Source organism: Vulpes vulpes, chromosome X (assembly GCF_048418805.1).
Source record: "Vulpes vulpes isolate BD-2025 chromosome X, VulVul3, whole genome shotgun sequence".
Lineage (NCBI taxonomy): Eukaryota > Metazoa > Chordata > Mammalia > Carnivora > Canidae > Vulpes > Vulpes vulpes.
The window spans coordinates 81,229,269-81,245,108 of record NC_132796.1 but is presented as its reverse complement, the minus strand read 5'-3'; the positions used below and the strand labels follow the sequence as shown (position 1 = coordinate 81,245,108).

The 15,840-nt window shown below is 41.5% G+C and overlaps 1 protein-coding gene across 2 annotated transcripts in view; it reads left to right on the top strand.

Annotated features, from left to right (window-relative positions):
• Positions 1–15,840, top strand: part of DCX (doublecortin) — a 117,775-nt gene that overhangs the window by 33,404 nt on the left and 68,531 nt on the right. The window lies entirely within an intron of this gene.

Genomic DNA, 15,840 nt, shown 5'->3' with positions numbered 1-15,840 from the left:
AGCTCTCCCAAATAATTCTGATGAGCAGCCAGGTCAGGAAACCACCAGACTCATTGTTCTCTGGTGCTTCTCAAACTTTAATTTATACAAGATTTTGCATTTCTTTTTTTTAAATTTATTTATTTATGATAGTCACACACGCACACACAGAGAGAGAGAGAGAGAGAGAGAGAGAGAGAGGCAGAGACACAGGCAGAGGGAGAAGCAGGCTCCATGCACCGGGAGCCCGACGTGGGATTCGATCCCGGGTCTCCAGGATCGTGCCCTGGGCCAAAGGCAGGCGCCAAACCTCTGCGCCACCCAGGGATCCCCAAGATTTTGCATTTCTAATAAGTTCCCAAGTGATGCTGGTGCTGCTGGTCAGAGACCAAACAAGGATGCCTGGGTGGCTCAGTGGTTGAATGTCTGCCTTCGGCTCAGGCTGTGATCCTTGGAGTCCTGGGATCGAGTCCCGCATTGGGCTCCTTGCATGGAGCCTGCTTCTCTCTCTGTCTATGTCTCTGCCTCTCTCTCTCTCTCTCTCTCTCTCTCTGTGTGTCTCTCATGAATAAATAAAATCTTTTTTTTTTTTTAAAGATCAAAGTTGTAAGGTAGTGGTTCTCAGCATGTGGTTCCTGGGCCAACAATATCAGTATCACCCAGGAACTTGCTAGATATATAGATTCTAGTTCACATGCTGGATCTACTGAATCGAAAGCAATCTGGATCCCAGTAGTCCTTGTGGGTGATGTTTGTCAGAGTCTGAGAACCCCCGCTATAAATAATACTAGTAATAAGGTATAGGAGAGTGGTGCAGTGGATTTGAAAACAATGGGTTCAAATCTCAGCTCTGTCCCTACTCTCCCTGGACCTTAGTTTTTTCGTCTATAAAATGGGAATAGAAATAACATAAATTAATTCAACAAACACTTGTTTTGCTGAGTATTTAATTAGGTGTTGGGAATATCTTAAGATGAGTAAGATACATTCTCTGTTCTTGAGGAATTCAATATTGCTTTGCCTAATGAACAAGGCTATTATAGATCTTGAATGAGATAGCATGTGTGAAAGTGCTCGGTGAACTCTGAGGTTCATTGCAAATATCAGTTATGGTCCTAATCAAATCTGCCCCCCCCTCTCTTTTTTTTTTTTTTTTTTTACATCTTGCATTCATAATAGTTCTCAGTGGTCCTTGATCTTGAGCAGACATTCCACTGGTGAAAGCTGAAAGAAGTAACTTGAGTAGTAATAAAAGTATTTGATTATGATAAAATATTTACTTTCTAATATTTAATTTTTAAATTTATTTAAATATTTTGTACATGTACTTCATGCTTTTAGAAGTTCTTTCATGTCTATTGCCTATTTTAATGATCACCATAACCCTATAAGATAACCTAGGAGGATATGATTATCTCCATTTGACAGATGCAGAATCTGGTATGCAATGAACTGAAGGAACTCACACAAAGTCACAGAACTGATCAGTGGCAGAGGCATAATTAGAACCCAGATCTCTTAATTCCCAGGTCAATGCTCTCTCACCCATTCCATGTTGACTGATCAAGTGAAAGTCCTTTCAGATATTCCCTACATGCTAATGAGGTTACTGTAAGCACAGATGTAAAACCAACTGAAGCCCTCTTTCAAAATCTTAAACCTGTCCGGCTTTTACTCATCTGCTTGAGTTTAAGCATATAGCCACTCTCAGAGAGACATAGCTAAACTCTGTTTTGAATTTCTATCAGAAGCCTTATCAACTGCTGGCAGGCAGTTGGATTACATGTACATTTCAGGAATCAAAGGCTTGTATTAGCTACATTAGGAAGATGGAATAATATTCTTGCATCATTGAAAGCCTTTTAGAATGGATTATAAATAAGAACTTATATCTTTTAGTGCAACTGAAACTGGAGGCCTCCTCTCCTCTGTTGAATTTTGCTTTTTTGACACGTAGCCCAATTTTCAGAGTTAAGTAGATGTTGGGGAGTTTCACCTTTGGACAACCATAGTTACTGGGACTTACATCTCAACATAGACATTTTCTATTTGGAAAAAAATGCTAGACCATGAAATATTTCGCTTGAACAAACAAAGCTAAAGGATCAAATATGCTTGTTTTCTAAAGAAGATGTTTTTGAAATATGTTCTGGGCAGAGTTGTCCTCTTCATATAGTAGGCAGAACAAATGGCTGCCTGCTGGTGTCTTGAGGGCCTTTCTGCATTCTTCCATGCTAGCTCCCCAACAATCCTATAAAAACCTTACTAAAAGGATGAGGTTTCTTTTTGGGGTGATGAGAATGTTCCAAAATTGATGTGCTGATAGTTGCATACCTCTGTGAATATACTAAAAATCCAATGAATTTTACACTTTATTTATTTATTCATGAGAGACACAGAGTGGAGAGAGAGAGAGAGAGAGGCAGAGGGAGAAGCAGGCTCCATGCAGGGAGCCTGACTGTGGGACTCGATCCCAGGTCTCCAGGATCACGCCCTGGGCTGAAGTCGGTGCTAAACCTCTGAGCCACCAGGGCTGCCCCTAATTGTACACTTTAAATGGATGAATAAAAATATGTGAATTATAGCTTTATAAAGCTGTATTTTAAGGTTTTTTTTTAATTTTTAAAATTTTTTAAAGAGAGAAGGTAGGGAAGGGTCAGAGGGAGAAGGAGAGAAATAATCCCAACCAGGCTCCATGCCCAGGATGGAGCGTGACTCAGGGCTCAAACTCACAACCCCAAAATCATGATGTGAGCTGAGATCAAGAGTCAGATGCTTAACCAACTGAGCCACCCAGGTGCCCCTAAAATTTCTATTTTAAGGACATTCAAACTGGGTAATATAGTTCATGTATGAATTACAATGTACACCTATCAACTAAAAAATTATATATCACAGCTTGTGATGCTTCCTTATTTTAAATTTTAAGCACAAAATCTCCAAATGGCCACATAGAATAATAGAAGTAAAAATATTACATAGAGGCTGGAGATCAGAGATAGGAGAAATCAGAAAGTTTTCTCCCACTTGTGAGGTTGGGTGTAAAGTGCCGTGTGAACATGCCTGTTAGCTGGTGGCTTCTAGAAACTGAGAGTGGACCCTTGCTGACAGCAAGAAAATGAGGACCTTGGTCTTATAAGGAGCTGAATTCTGATGACAACCTGAATAAGCTTGGGAGAGAACCTGGAGCCCAAGTGAGAACTGCATTATAACTGATACACTGATTACAGCCATGTGCAACTCTGAGCAGAAGACCTAGTGAAGCTGTGCAAGGACTCCATACCCCTGAAAACTGTGAGATAATGATGGCTGTTGTTTCAAGCTGCTAAATCTGTTATACCACAATAGAAAAGCATACAAACTTGCTGTGAGAATGGGACAGGGCAGCCCAGATGAAGTTAGGGCGTGATCTCTGTTTTGCATCGGAATCTGTGTATTTGCTGTAGCTTAAAGGGCTGTAGGCTAAATAAACCAAGAACAATATAACCAACATGAAGTCTCTAAATGGGAAGTGCAGTCAATTCCAACCTCGTTTCACATTAGTGGACTTGACAGGGACAAAATGGATGCTTACTAGATAGACAACTGTGAATATTGTGGTGCAGCAAGCTAGTAATGACCCCCTGAAGAGGCTCTCCCTGCTCAGAGACAGAAACTGGGCCATTCCTAGTTGGATATATAAAGTTGGAAGATGATTATATGTTAGGAGAAATTGGTGGTGTGGTATGAAGAATATTACTTGATTACACAAACATTTTTTAAGAATGCTTTGTGACAAAAGATACGATAAGCTAATATTTTGCAGTGTTGCACACAGACCCCATCTTGTGGAGAGGTTGTTGGAAATGCAGATTTCCTGGACCCCACCCAAAACCTACTAAATCAGATTTGCTAGTTGGCGGGGCTCAGGACTCTGTTAGATGATTCATCAAAGTGCTACAGTTTGAAATCCACTGAGCTCATCTTTCACCTTTTGCAGCATTGAGAAGTGTTTAACACCTGGGGCATTAAAAAAATAAAGATAGTCCTTGCATCTGTGTTTTTTAAAACTGAGAGAGAGACAGATATATAGACAAATAGAAGAGAGAGGCAGAGAGAGAAAAGAAGCAGAAGCAGAAGCAGCAGCAGCAACAGAAGAAGAGGAAGAAGAAGAGGTGGAGGAGGAGGGGGAGGATGGAGAGGGGAGGAGAGGAAGGAGGAGAGAAGAAAAGCCCAGTAACTGAAGATGTGTATTGAAGATTAAAGATGAGCTCCATTATCAAAGAATACAAGCCATGTGCATCGCATAGAATATTTGACATCTCTGGGAAGAGACTTCATTCTCACTCCTCCCTCAACCTTACCATTTTCACACTCAGGGGTGAGTGCTGGAGCAGGTGGAGGTGACAGGAGGCTGAGCCCAGCCAGCCTGATTTCAATTGAATCAAAACAGGAAGGGGGCTTCAATTCCTGCTTATCGTCTCTTTCTGGAATATAGTATTAGACCCCAAGACAAAGCTCAGATTGATTCAGTCCCCACCCCACCCTTCTCCTGGCTGCTTTTCTGTAAGTCATGCTTTCAGTGTTTGGAGTCTGGCAGCTGCAAGGCTTGGTTGCTAGGTAACAATTTCCCAGCACAAAGAACCCTCAGCTGAGTAGGTCAGGTCTGTCAGTGTGAAACAGCTGTACAGAATTTTTATTTGTCTTCCTCTTGTTTTGGTTAATCACAGGGCATGGAACCAGAATCAAACTCTTCATAGAAATGAGAAATGCTGGAGGATACTAGTTCAGCTGCTGCTGCTTTTTTTTCTGCTCTTCAAATCACAGTCTTTCTACTCTGGCTCAATAGAGCCACAACAACAAGCCTGGCAGGCTGTACTTGGAGGAGGGTGGTAAAGGGGTCAGGTGTTCTTTAGCCTCTTTAGCATCTGGGCGAGAGAGGGCATAGCTGAACCATGAGCTAAGAAGTTAACTCCCTTCCTTCCCATTGACCAGCAGGTTCTTAGGATTAGTGTTGCTGGATTAAGTATAGGATGCCCAGTTAAATTTGAGCTGCAGATAAATGATGAGAAATTGAAATTGAACTGGGTATCTGGTATTTGTATTTGCTAAATCTGGCAGCTCTACCTAGTTTGCAATCAATTTGTTGTGAATTTTGTGTGGGATGGATATGAACAGACCAGTAGAAATAGGTATGGACCCAATTCTGGAGCTGTTATGGAGGATTAAACCTCAGCCCTGGCTTGGTACACTAGAGGCTGAAGTTGGAGGGAGTTTTGTATAGAGTCACACAAAGGAGAGGCTATCAATTTCTATTGATGTCAACTTTCCTTATAGTTATCCATCAGATGCTAGTCTACTGACTAAACCTGGGTGTGGTGCTCTGGAAAAGAAACACATGATTGGAAATTAAGAGGCCTGGGGTGTAGCACTGGATGGTTGGAATAGTAACCAGCTTTTTGATCTTGGGCAAGTCATTGCTATTTTAGGTCCTAGTTGCCTTTTCTATGCCCTAAAGAGGTTGTATTAGAGCATGGTTTTCAAAATGTGTCCTCTCCTCCATCAGCAGCATCAGCATCATCTGGGAATGTGTTAGAGATGCCGATTACCAGGCCCACACACACCTTCTGAGTCAGAAACTCTGAGGTCAGGGCCTTGCAACCAGTTTTAACAAGCTCTACAGGTGATTTTTTTCCTTAAAATCCTGTTTCCAAAATCCCCTCCCCTGCCCCATTCCTGATTCTTCCTATAGAACAGTATAGAACCCCGCCCCCACTGTCTTCATAAATATCTGATTATGAAAGGAGGCAAGCTGAATCAAGAGGAGAAACTCAGGGAGCTAATGTGCTCTGTAGCCAGTTTCTCACAATAACTGGCAGCCTGTGGTGTTGTCCATGGTGCTGAATGCGGTTGTTTAGCTTAACGTTGTTAACAAGTCTGTGGGAAAAGTCCCCAAAAGCAGGGGAAGTTGGATTGTTGTTGTAATCTGACGTCTGTTTCATCTCCCACTGGAGACAACCTGGTGAATTTGGTAATCACATTATTCAACTTAGTTAGGGTGACCAGGGCAATTATGTTGTTTTATAGGCCAGTGCCTTTCCTCTGATGCTTTCCTAGTGGAGTAGCAAACAAAAGTGCTCCTAGCTTGAGTAACTATCTTACTTTGACACAGAGGACTGTATGTAAAGTGTGTGTTTACTTCAAAGCAATGGATCATTCCTCAAATGTAATTATGAATGAGTGTGGAGAACACTTAGATATGAAGTTCTCAATCAAGGGCCTACAGTAGGACTCAAATCATTTTAACCATCAAGCAACCATAAGGGTAAGAAAACCCAATAGTACCTTCTAGGTTACTCACAAAAAGCCTTTTAAATCCACTCTGGCCTATGCTCAAGTGGGTGGATAGCAGGACCCAGATAATTAGAAGGGATTAGCTTGATTCTGACACTTTCCAGCCTTGCATACTGAGCCTTCGTTTTCTTTATCTCCTTTGGGGTTCTCATTATGGCATGAGCTCTTCTTCAGTAACTTTTGGAACAAAGTTTTATGTGCTCATCTGCAAGAGCATCCACTCTCAAACTTCAGTGTACAGATGACCTCAAATTACAATGGTTTGACTTATGATTTTTCAGCTTTACAACTGTGAAGAAGTGATATGCCTTCAGTATAAACTCTACTTCTTGTTTTAAATTTTGATCTTTTCCCAGGCTAACAATATGTGGTATAATACTCTCTTATGCTGCTCCTAGTCAGCTATGTGAAGCATGAGGATAAACTACCAATATATTTACAACTGTTATATTTTCAGTTTCAGTACAGAATTCAATAAATTACATGAGATATTCAACACTTTACTATAAAATAAGCTTGTATTGGATGATTTTGCCCAACTGTAGGCTGATTTAAGAGTTCTGAGTGCATTTAAGGTAGGCTAGGCTAAATTATTATGTTCAGTAGGTTATATGTATTAATATTTTTTATTTACAAGAGATATTTTCAACTTACAATAGCTTTATCAATACATAACCCCATTGTAAGTCAAGGAAGGTCTGTAATTTTATGGACTCTACAGTCACTTAGAAGATCAAACGAGGAAAAGAATAGATGCAGGGAGCCCATAGCTGTCACTCTAAGGAGCCTGGGTTTGCCTGGGAGAGAACAAGGCAATTCTAGATCACTTTAAACTGTCACATTTATTTATAGACTGGAACTCAAGCAGGTCTTTGAGCCTCAGTTTTATCATCTGTACAATGGATATAGTGATAGTTGTTAGGCACTATTTATGGAGTAGTTGCTATATGCCAGACACTCCCTACTTCACAAAGTTCTTGTGATAGTTAGATATACCTGTTATAAAGTGCCCAGTAGGCACTTTATAATGGCCTCTAGTAAAATTATTATTCATTTTCCAAGAAGATTTTGCTCTGCTTATGAAGGGACTTGGATTCATTTGGGCCATGCCTGGTGGATCAGACTCTTGTTGGCCAGGAGTTGATGCTATGTAATATTAGGTGATAGTATATCTGACAGATGTGTCCCAGAAACTATGATTATTCCTAGAAACAAGAATAAATACAATCAATTCTGTCCATTTCTTGACTCAGGAAAAACCATTTCTCGTACGTGTGTACCAATAATCCTTAGTGAGGCCAGAGCAGTCCCGAAGATACTTGACTTCTTAGGTTGAGAGTCAAAGTATCCACGCAAGCAAAATCTCTGAAGGACTTGGCAAATCATTGCTGGTTAATATCCACACAAATGTCTTGTCGCTTCTGTGGAATCTGGAATCAGGGAAGGGATTTCTTGTGGCTTAAACTTGTTCCCTCTGTTGCTACAGCTCTATAACTAAATGGGGTGCTCAGACCCTCTGGGGCTAGAAGGATAATGATAGAAAGGCCAGCCCTGCTTTGTTTTGCCCACAAGTCCAGTAGCTGATAGCATCAAATAATAGTAGTGATTACTCCGGGGAGATTAACTCCATGGGTGTTGTGATAATGGAACATTGACCTTCCTAACAGAGGGATTCATTTAATCACATTGTATTATCAGCTTTCCTCTATTGGAAAGAACCCCTTGATTATTGACTCCATCATAACCCCAGACCCTCGTTTGGCTGAATTGCCAGCTCGTTCCCTTTTCTTCCCTGGTGTAAGGATCTCTAATAGCTTTCGTGATTTTAACGTGATTTTTAAAAAGCCTGGCATTCTGAGATTCCAAAGGAATCACTGAGCTTGAAGGCTCAGCAGCCCTCCCCAACTTGTTCTTGTTGCTGCCTGTCCACTGAACTGAGCTTCTAAATCTTTGAAACTGATTTATCAGTCATTCATAGGTTTCCTGCTGGTGATAAAAGAAGTACTGTTCTGTTTTCAGCTGTCACCAACACTTCCTCTTAAGGCTCAACCACAGAGTTTACGACTAGACACCCATCTGCTGCCCTGCTTAGAGCTTGCCACTCTTTTTCCTTTGCCAACCAACTAGTGTCATCTCTTTTTTGAGGGAAGGCTGTTAGAAATGAGTGGCCCAACAGGGGAGACTGAAGGGTAGGATAGCTCTGTAGGATTCTGCCTTCCTTCAGAAGAAAATGAACTCTGATGTGCATGAACAGCCACCTCGAATGGGGCGTGGATAATTGTCCAATTTAATAGGATTTTCGTTAGGGTGGAAGAGTAACATAATGTAGCTTGAGTGAGCCCTGCCCATTCTCTGGCTCGGTGGAGATGTTAATCATGCTGCTCCTGGCAAATCTGTTGGAGCTGACACCGATGATGTAACTGATTTTTCCATCAGGCCTTTTGTCTGAATGACCACAGCACAGCTGCAGAAGAGAGCACCATGGAGCTGAATGTGTTAATGGGAAAAATGTGCTTCCCATAGTTCTTCCTTCCAAAGGGATGTGTTACTGGAAGCTTTGTGTGTTGGTCAGCGTGGTGTTTCTTAATGTCAGAGCAGAAAGGGCATTGTTAGGAACGCAATAGATATATATGCTCATGCCAAGGTATAGACTGGCAATGTTGGACTGCTATGATTTCGAAGCTTTGTGTCAGAGGTCCCTCGCCTTCATTTGGACTTTATCACTGAATAAGTAATACAAATAATAGGGATACTAATACATATTATTATATATGTTACATATATAATACTATATAATACAATATGCATGTAATAAATATATGGCATTTTTAAAAGGAACAGCAAGTTTTATTTTCCTTTTTAGAAAGAGAGAGGGTGAAGGGAGAGGCAGAGGGAAAGGGAGAGAGAATCTTAAGCAGACTCTATGCCCAGCTCATGAGCCTGGCTTGAGGCTTAATCTCATAACCCCGAGATCATGACCTGAGCCAGTGTCAAGAATCGGATGCTCAACCGATTGAGGTGCCCCAATATATGACATTTTTGAGCTATTACTATGTGTGTAAGGCATATGAAAGAAAGTATGGTAGTTAGCAGTGTGGAAGTGTGATCTCTAGAAAGAATCAAGCCACTTTGGGATTATATTCTGGCTTCCAATTATTAGCTGTGTGATTTGAGGCAAGGTACTTACCCTTTTTAAGCCTCTTTCCCTGTCATGGGGATCATTACAGAAGGGAGGATTAGATGAGCTAACCCATGTGAATAGCTTAATGCCTAGCAAATTGTAAGCACTTAATAAATGTTAACTTGATGACTAAGTTATTTATGTCGTCTGTTTTAAATCTCTCAATCAACCTGGTATGACAGGTACTATTAAAATCCCTCTTTTATAGATGAAGAACCTGAGGTTCATAGATGTTAACTTGCCCCCAGTCACACAAATAGTAATTGTTTCAGCTAGACTTGGCATCAAGGTAGCTGACTCCAGAGCTGTTAACCAACAAGCTCTACTGTCTCAGTTACAAAGGGCTGGCAAGTTAGAATTGTTCTACCTCTCTTTAAGGGGTTCGTTACCTTGCCTACAAATTGGAATCATCTGGAAAAAATCAGAACAGAACACTGCCTCTTGGGGGTGGAGGCGGATGTTTACTGGGAAGATGCATGAGGAGATTTTTAAATATCTTGATAAGGGTTTGTATTATACAGGTGTATGCACTTCTCAAAACTCATCAAATGGTACACTAACAATTTATGCATTTCACCATATGTTACCTGAAAAAAGAAACTTTAAAGAGATATTGAACTCTAATTAATTATATGCCTGCAAAAGTGTTTAAGGGTAAAATGGATGGATGTCTGCAACCTGTTTTGAAATGTATCAAAAAATAACATGGGTTGATGGATAGATAGGTAAGCAGATGCTAATTGTAGAGTTTGGATGCTACAGACTTTATGTTTGAAAATGTTCAGGATAATATGTTGGGAAAGGAAATTAGAATCAGCTGGGGACCTTTTTAAAAATACTGAAGCCTGGGATCCCCTCAGAATTTCAGAAACAGGAGGATCCCTGGGTGGGTCAGTGGTTTAGTGCCTGCCTTTGGCCCAGGGCGTGATCCTGGAGTCCTAGGATCAAGTCCCATGTCGGGCTCCCTGCATGAAGCCTGCTTCTCCCTCTGCCTGTGTCTCTGCCCCCCTCTCTCTCTATCTGTCTCTCATGAATGAATAAATAGGGTCTTTAAAAAAATTTCAGAAACAAATTAGTCTGGAATAGGGTCGAGGTATGGATTTTTAAAAAATCATTCTAGGTGATTTTCTAAAGAATTTTTAAAACAGCATCTTCTGGTCTCTCAAAGCCAGTTCACAGTAAGTGTCCCTGGATCCCAAGCTGAAAGTGTCCTGATGACATGTTAGACAATGGTAGGCCATCCCTCCTTCTCACACATACATCTCTACCTCTTACTCTCTGGTCCTAGCCTCAAATATCTCCTCTAGCTGAAAGCGACACTGGGAAAAAATGCAATAAACAGTATCAGCTAAATTATAATGGAAGCCACTGTCCTCTCCCACTCACTCCCAGCCAACAGATTATTGCCCCAGGTTCTGCCCCACCATGGCCTCCACTTTGCAGCTCCTGGAGAGGCATACACTCCTCTTTTGGCTGAGTGGTTGACCAGACAGCTAGAGCTAAATACACCATATGGGATCATGGAAGAGAGAGCTCAAGTTTGTCTGGATTTTAGCTTCTGTTTTGTTGCCTCTTGTTTGTTAGAAGCTGGTCTGGAATTATAATTTCTTTTTTTTTAAATAAAGATTTTATTTATTTACAGAGAAAGAGGCAGAGACACAGACAGAGGGAGAAGCAGGTTCCTCACAGGGAGCCCAATGTGGGACTTGATCCTGGGACCAGGATCATGCCCTGAGCCAAAGGCAGATGCTCAACTGCTGAGCCACCCAGACATCCCTGGGATTATGATTTCAAACGAACATTATTTAGGTTTCTCCAAGACGAGCAGAAGCCCCAGTATCCAAGTTTCAGTTTATGGGCTCTCCTAGAGCACTTACCATGTATTTTCTGCCAACCCTACTTAGGATTTCATTCTTTTTCTCTCTCTCCTCTACCCTCCCTCCCTCCCTCTCTTTCATCCTTACTGGACTGCCATAGATCTGTAATGGCTCATATGCAGGAAAAGAACTCATGCTGTAAATGACCCATGCATTAAAGTCACATCAAAATGATTCCTTCTGCAATCAATGTGCCAGGGGGTGCAGGCTACTGATTCAGCTGATTCATCATCTTTTTATCACTGATGTAACTGATACAAGGGATTGTTTCTCCCCTGCATGTGGAAGGCAGCTCTGCCAGGAGAAGCAGGGACTCCTTAATTAGACTGACATATGGCCAAAAAGAAGGGTTATGTGAAATTTGTGTCAGACTACAGTGGAATCATTTTGGGAATCAGTGCAGTCACCAGTAGTTCAGAGTGAGACAAATGAAATTAGAGCCATATGCTAGCTTAAATTAAAATGGCTACTCCTAAAGTCTCCAAAATGCAGGTAGGTACATTGTCCCAATACCCAAACCTACTAAACTAGCCTGGCCAGAAATAAAGTTAGGTAGAAAAATAAAATTGCTTTTAATGGCTCTATTCTTTTTTTTAAAAGATAATTAATTAATTAATTAATTTGAGAGAGGGAGAGTATGAGTGGGAAGTGGGCCAGAGGAAGAGGGAGAAATAGACTTCTTATTGAGCAGGGAGCCCAATGTAGGGCTCCATCCCAGGACCCTGGGATCATGTCCTGAGCTGAAGGCAGATGCTTCACCGACTCAGCTACCCTTAATAGCTCTATTCTAACTCTAAGCATCACATATTCTGTTAACATTCCTGGCAACCGATATTCTCCCTGTGGCTTGGGCCTGCCCTGCTCCAGAACTATACTCTGGGCCAGGTTCTCTAAAATGTGGTACACATTCCTCTTGTGGTGCATGATTTTTTAAATGAGCTTCCTAGATGAGTGTTTTAAAGATTGATTTATTTATTTGAGGGAGAGAGCAGGGGAGAGGGGTTGAGGGAGAGATAATCCCAAGCAGCCCAACATGGGGCTCAATCTCATGACCCCAAGATCACCAACTGAGTGGAAACCAATAGTTGGTTTCTGACTGTGCCACCCAGGTGCCTCAAATGTTTCAAGTTTAATAATTATGTTTGCTTTGATGTATTAGGAAAAAAAATGGCACATCAATCCTATTATTTCATCAATATTATTGCCTAGGATGGGGCTAATTTCCGTAGACAAAAAGAAAAAAATGGTTGTTTTAAAAGAACTATATGTGGAGATGGCAAAAATCATGAAGGCAATACTCAAATGACTAAAAACTAGTAAAGGCTGCTCTAGACCAGTAGTTATCAACCTGGGGTGATTCCCCCATGTCAGGGGACATTTGGCAGTATCTGGAGACATTTTGGTTGCCACAACTTGTAGAGGGGGGTGCACTCGCATCCAGTGGGTAGAGGCCGGATACTAATAAACATACTACAGTGCACTGGATAGTTCCCCCAGGCCCATGAAGAAAGAATTCTCCATTCCCAAATGTCCCTAGTGCCAAAGTTGAGAAAGCCTGCTATAGACCATCACTTCTCTGCATTGCATATGAGTTACGTAGGTATCTCATTAAAAGCGCCGCTTCTGATGCAGGAAGTCTAAGGTGAGGTCTGAGATTCTGCATTTCTGAGAAGCCTTTAGGTGATGCCCATGCTGCTGGTCCATGGACCATACACTGAGTAACAAGGACTTCTAATTTCCCTCTTGATCCCTCCACCAGATCCTGCTTATCTAGAGTTCCAACCTCTCGAGGCTTCACTCAAGGTTTGATTATTCTGAGAAACTACTAAGCAGTAATGGTTGAAAATAGATTATTGTGTTTCTTGCAATGATCAGGGCTGCTGAAGCCTTAAAACAAAGATGAACTTGGATGAGAATTTCAGCTGAGCATTGCTAGATAGGTGTGTTTTGTTCTGGGATTCCTTCTGGAGAATAGGCAGAGTTCTCTGTAAAATCCAGGTAAAATCCCTTGGCTGGTTTTGGAGAACTTGTCTTGCATATTTTCCTATGTCTAGTACCCAAACAGGGCCTAGCTCAAAGCAGATGCCTAAAACATGTCTGTTGAACCAATTGACACGTTATCTACAGCCCTTTAGATAATGCTAGAGCAGCAAAGCAAGGTGTCTGCTAGGGAAGAACACTAGTCAACCCCTTCAAGGCTAGAAAAAAATGCCCTTCAGCAGCTTTCCATTTGAATGGGTAGCACTAAAACGGAATGCACCTCCCAGAGTGTTCTGCTGACCACTCCTGCCTGAGGTGGCAGCAAGATCACTTAATAATTGTGTTTTCTCTTTTCTTTGTTCAAAGTGAGAAATCAATGCACTCTAAGTCTGAAACTAATAATACACTATATTTTAATTAATTGAACTTAAATAAAAAAGAAATCTACAGAGCAGGGTGAGGGTGGTAGGTATGGGGCAGGGAGTGACACTTTTCCTGTTCCTTTCTCATAAAGGAAGCTTTGTGGTAAGGACTGAAGACTTAGGCCCTAGGAGAAGGAACTGGGCTAACGAGGGGAATCATCCAGTAGTACTGGGTTAATATGCAGGCAGTGTACCTCTTCCTACACTACCTTTGACTCTTGGAAATGCGTGCTAATAGATTATGTGATTAGAGGTGTGCCAGTACCACCACTGCTACACATGTTCCCTTTCATGGGCCTGCCACAGAACCTGAAGGCACCTGAGGACTATCATGTTGGATCATGCAGGTTTTCTAAAGATTCCTGCTAAAATGTATGGATTACTGGGGTGCTTTGAGTGGCTTGGTCAGTTGGGCATCCAACTCTTGGTTTCAGTTCAGGTCATGGTCTCAGGGTTGAGAGATCGAGGCCTGCATCAGGCTCCACACTCAGCACAGAGTCTGCTTGAGATTCTCTCCCTCTCCCTCTGCCCCTCCCCCTGGTTACATGCACTCTCGCTCCATCTCTCTCTCACTCTCCAAAATAGAAAAATCTTTAAAATATATGGATTACTGTGTATAAAGAGAATAGACTGGTTGGTTGCCTAGGGATGGGGAGATTGGAGGGAAATGGGAGTGACTGCTAATAGGTATGAGGTTTCTTTTTAGAATAATGAAAGTGTCCTGAAATTGATTGTGGTGATGATTGCATAACTCTGAATGTACTAAAACCCATTGAATTGTGCACTTTAAATGAGTGAATTATATAGTGTGTGAGTTATATCTCCATAGAGCTATTATAAAAATATATAGGGGCACCTGGGTGGCTCAGTCAGTGAAGCATTCAACTCTTGGTTTTGGCTCTGGTCATGGTCTCAGGGTCATGAGATCGAGCCCCACATCGGGCTCTGTGTTCAGTGGGAGTCTGCTTGAGATTCTCTCCTGCCCCTACTTGTGCATTCTCTTTAAAATAAAACAAATAAAATCTTAAACATAAAAATAAATATAAATATGTGGACTAAATTAGGAGATACAGGCTAATTTAAGAGCTAACCGGGGAAACCCTGGAGTACCACATAGGAGGGAAAAAGGTGGCCCCACCAACAGGGAAGAAGAAATACAGGGCAGGAATTGGGAATGTTCCTTAATTTTTCAACTCTCCATAAACCCATTTCTACTCTTTGGAATCCAACTGCCAATGATCCCAACTGTTATCAAGTTGTTCAATGTTAGATTTATTGCTTGGAAAAATAGCCAGGAAATATTTGGACATAGTGAACAAAGAGAGCCAGGTCCCCTAAGATAAAATGACTGTGGCATCATTAATAAAGCATAGGGTTTGACACTGTCCCCATGGTTCTGGAAGCTCTTTAAATTAGATCAAGCCACTGGGGCCATTGTTGCTTTCTATAAAGAGCTGTAAGACCTGAGGCCTGAGAAAAACTGTTTTTTTTTTTTTCATTGAAATGGAGATTGGTTTTGGAAGAGGTGATGTGAAAACCACAATTATCTCATATAGCCTTGTGGCCAAAGTCTCCAAAGCCACAGAGGGAGAACCCTTTTCTCTCCACATGTGGCTTTCCATGAACACTGTAATTTCAGTAGTTTGGTATGGCACAGCTGGAGCATAAAATAGCAGGGCTACTTCAATAAATCTGTTTAAAAAATAGAAGTGGCAGGGCCTAGGATCTGTAACCCCCATTCCCAGGGCTGAGCTCATGCTAGCTGGACATCCAAGTGGTACAGTTCCAAACATAGTAAAGATATCTTCTCCTGCCCTCCAACTTGTGGCTTGAAATGCCTTTTGGGAGGAAAAACAGCTATTATTGTCCGTGTTTATATCCTGCTATGAATGAAGGATCTAAGGAGTGGGACATGATGGTTTGGCCAACTTGGGAAAAAAATGGCCCACCATTAGGGGATGGGGATGCCAGCTAGGAGGTTGGGGGCTAATGAAACAAATCAGTCTTTTATTTTTTTTATTTTTTTTTTTTGGTTTTGCTCTAGGTTTCCCTTGTCTGCAACTATTAC